A 4,333-nucleotide genomic window follows, 5' to 3' on the forward strand; every position below is an offset into this window, starting at 1 on the left:
CCCCTTTAGAAGGATATTTCAATAATTTTACCAAAAAAACCCTCCAAAAATTTGCGCCCCCCCTAACTGGAAATCCTGGATCCGCCCCTGCAGTCAGCTTCATAGTTGACGGGTAGAAAATCATCTAAAGTTTACGGTCAACTTCATTTGTAATAAAATCTAATTCATCACATTTTACATGCGCATTTAAGTCTCCTAATAGCATTATCTCCCCTGAAGTACCATACTTGGCTACCTCATTGTATAATTTGTCAAATAGCTGTTTGTCGCAATTGGTACGAACAGTATAAGATGAGTTTGCTGGTGAAGTATATAAAAAAAAATAAAAAAATCCCTTGTCAGACCAAAATAATTGTTATCAAGCTTCAGCCACATGATATTAACAGAATTATCAATCAATTTAATTCCTGTCAAATTGAAATTTCTTTTCTAATGAATTCTGCCAATCCACCCTACTTTTATTTGAATCAGATCTACAATTGACATGACATTTGTATCCGTCTAATGTCAAAATATCTTTAGAAGAAGCATGAGTTTCTGACAGTCCTATAATATCATAGGACATAACATTATTAAAGTTTTCATCATCTAGTTTAGAAGTCCTAAGACCCCCACTTAACCTTCTAAACAAACCATTTACATTCCAACTTAAAATGGATATTTTTTGGGACACTTTAATACACATGATAATAACCCCAAATTAAGATAAAAAGCATAGACCTGACATCTCAGTTAGACAGTATAAACATTTCTGTTTTAATATTTCTATTTTAAAGATAAAAAAAATTATTCAAAATCCTTTTGTTTTTCTCAAAACATATTCATTAAAAACATTGTTAAAATTGCCCCCCAAAAAGATGCTCTATGTCATCGTTCAAAATTAAATATACAAGTATTAATGTTTTTGGGAAATACATGTAACATTTCAGTTTTAAGTTGACACAAAATCCCTGAATGCACCAGCAACTGATGCAATAGTGGATGCGAGGTCATTAACTATGCATTGTAGATTGATAGTTTGCCGGGAAAATAATGCCTACTCAAATCTTATCTATTAGAAAATTCGAATTATTAAAGAAGAGTGTCCACCATGCACTCTACAAATGGATGAAAATTGTATATGTATGTAACTATAATTTAATTTTGGATGTAACGCGTCTTCTGATTGGCTGACGTTATTTTGTTATCAGGGTTGAGTTCAATATCTATGTAACAACTAGTCTATAGCCACACGTTCAATAGTCAAAATCTACGTCGCACTACGTAACAGCTCAGTACGATATTGAACGCAGCCCTGTCCATAGATATAATTTAGACTAGTCATGTGACCATGATGTCATCAACGGGTTTTTTTTATGGTTTTCTACGGTTTAAAATGGAATTTAGAATAAAATTATAAGAAATGACTGTAATATTTTTCTGTCTGCTCGAAATAACATAAAAAGTGTGGTGCACACTGTTAAAAAACCCGCTACGCGCGTTATTCAGTATGCACCAAATTTTTTATGTTATTTCTTCATAGACAGAAAAAAATATTACAGTCATTCCTTAAACTTGTAAATTAATATACACATATCAATATAATATATACAACAAACCAGAGTATATATACTGATCTGAGACACTGATTTGTATCACTACAATATAATCTGAAGATATAATTTCTGTATATCCCACTTCTGTATATGGATGGGTACGTCACAGATTCCTGAGGCTTGTTAAGGGGGGGGCTATCAATATCGATCACTGATTCATTTCGGCTATTGTGTGACGGGTTGGTCTGCGCATAAATTAGTTGCGCTTGCTGAGGAGTGCTGGTCAAGTTAAACTCATCGGTTGTAGTGACGCACACTACCGAGTCCTCTAGATGGTTCCAATCTACTGCAGTGCGCACAAAGATAGAGTTTTTGTATTGGTCAGTCTTACTGTTGGAAACTATGACCGCTCGTTTGTTGTTACGGACTTGTTGGTCTATAATGTTCTTAGTTACAAAGTTATTAAATGTTGTTGCTTTTATCTGTCGCTTTGGGCTATGCAATTTTATTATATCGTCTGGAGGAAGCGCTGGTATCTTCCCCTCATCCACTTTAAAAACAGAAAATCAGTCGTTGTTGTTGTCGTCTTGATTGTAGACTTGTGACGGAAGCTGAAATTCTGATCGCATTTTAGTCATATGTGTCATTATAAAAAAAAATGCAAAACTATGTTATTTGCCGGTATGTTTAGGTCAAAAGACATGAAAATAAATCAAAATGTATCAAAATAACACTTGCTTGTGTTGGATATGAATGTTTTGTGATACACTATATACAGTTTACAGTATGATATGTTATAAAAACATCCTTAATGTTTTCGTAAACCCTTGGATATAGCCAGAATCAACTGTTATTTTTTACTATAAATCCTTTCAGACCTGAAATAGGACTTTTATTCATATCATTTGTTATTAGGAATTATCACTTTATTGCATTTTGATACATACAAACATTTTTTTAATGATTTTGGAGGTGTATATTGGTTTTATAATAAAAAAAATCACCAAAAGGGAAAGTCTATTTCTTTTAGGTCAATGGTGTAACCAATTAAGACAAATTGGTAGGGTAAGAGTTATCTTTCTCAAGATTTCAGCATTTGCAATAGTTTCTCCCTTAGCAATGTTATCTGTAAGGATGTTCTGCAAAAGAAAACAAACAATTATGTTGTAAATTTAGTGAAAACAACTTATAAGTAAGTAAAATCTATATCATAAATGAAAATAGTGTCCATGGTGTACCCTTTTTTTTAAACATTTCCTTAACTTTGAATTACGAAATATATTGATTATAGAAACATGCACCAGTAACAACATATAGAATAGTGGAATGGAGCATTTATTTCTGAATCTTAAAATACACCGGCGCCATGGCCAAGAATTTGTCCGGTTTAAGGGAGATAACTCAATTTGATAACAATTATTTGTATCGACAAGGACGATAACCCATCCTCGATCCACATGGGGTTACTTGACAATTTTACATGTGCGATAAGACGCACAATTAAGGGGTTGAACACCCGCTGATCTGTTAAGATAGCTTCAGTGAAAACCAATACCAGATGTTATCGATAAAATAAGTTTGATTCATGTTTTCTGTATTTTGGTACAATATGTAAAATCATGGAAGTGTCAATATAATACTTCCATGGTAAAATTAATTGAAGGCCGGAGTTCCGATCTTTGTTAAATCCGGGGACTACTCGGAATTAGTGTATTAGGAGTTGAAACATTGAAACGGCGCAAGATGTTTCACCCAAATTGGTAAATGAAAAATGCATATAAATAAAAATAGATATTCTTATTCAATATGAATTTTAAAAGCATCAAACTGACTGAAATGTAATTGAAATTTTAGTTCAACTATTTCACAGTTGGCCGAGATAATTTTTTTAAATTTTATGTATATATATAACTGGTACATCAATCGGAATGTCTGTTCAATTTTAGCATTGACAGTTCATAATTATAAAATTTACACTGAGTATACTTTGAGTTTATTATAGCCGATAATACGGTATGTGTTTTTCTCAATGTTGAAGGCCGTATGCATGGTTGCCTATAATTGATACGACCACCTGTACCAAGTCAGGAATATGACAGTTGGTATCCATTCGTTTGATATGTTTTATCATTTGACAAGGGACTTTCCGATTTGAATTTTCCTCGGAGTTCAATATTTTTGTGATTAAACTTTTTTCGTTTGAACTTTGGTGGACAGTTGTCTTATTGGCAATCGTATCACATTTTTTTTATTTTCATATGTATGCTGGATGTGTCCTGGTAGATAATTTATCTTCAAATTGGTACTTTAGGTCTTTTGTATTCTGTATATAAGTTTCGTGTTCATCTGACAATGTAGCATTTTCATACTAATTTTAACAGTTTGGTCTTGTGTTGTGCTTTTATACCACAGATAAACTTGAGCACTCACATGAAACATTTTTAACCCCGCCGCATGAAAAAGGTTTCTAGTTCTGTTTTATAAATTCAGGAACAAATTACTTGTAATAATGAGGATGGCGTTTCTTGCTATCCACAAGAGACCAAATGACACAAAAATGAACCACCCGCTGCGCCTTTCCCAAGTCAGGTACCTCTTGCCTTTGTAAGTCTTCTGTGTGTGTATGGCCGGTTTTTTTTCAATTTTGGCTTATTTATATATTACGGAGTTTAGTGTGACGTTCTTTTCGCTTCAAACAATATATTGTAAACATTATTGTATACACAGATACTTTAGTACAAGTAATCTTGATGTACAGTTCTAAAGATGCATATCAATTTTACATCTGTTAAGCTGTA

This window comes from Mytilus trossulus, chromosome 10 (genome assembly GCF_036588685.1).
Source record: "Mytilus trossulus isolate FHL-02 chromosome 10, PNRI_Mtr1.1.1.hap1, whole genome shotgun sequence".
In the NCBI taxonomy this organism is placed as follows: domain Eukaryota; kingdom Metazoa; phylum Mollusca; class Bivalvia; order Mytilida; family Mytilidae; genus Mytilus; species Mytilus trossulus.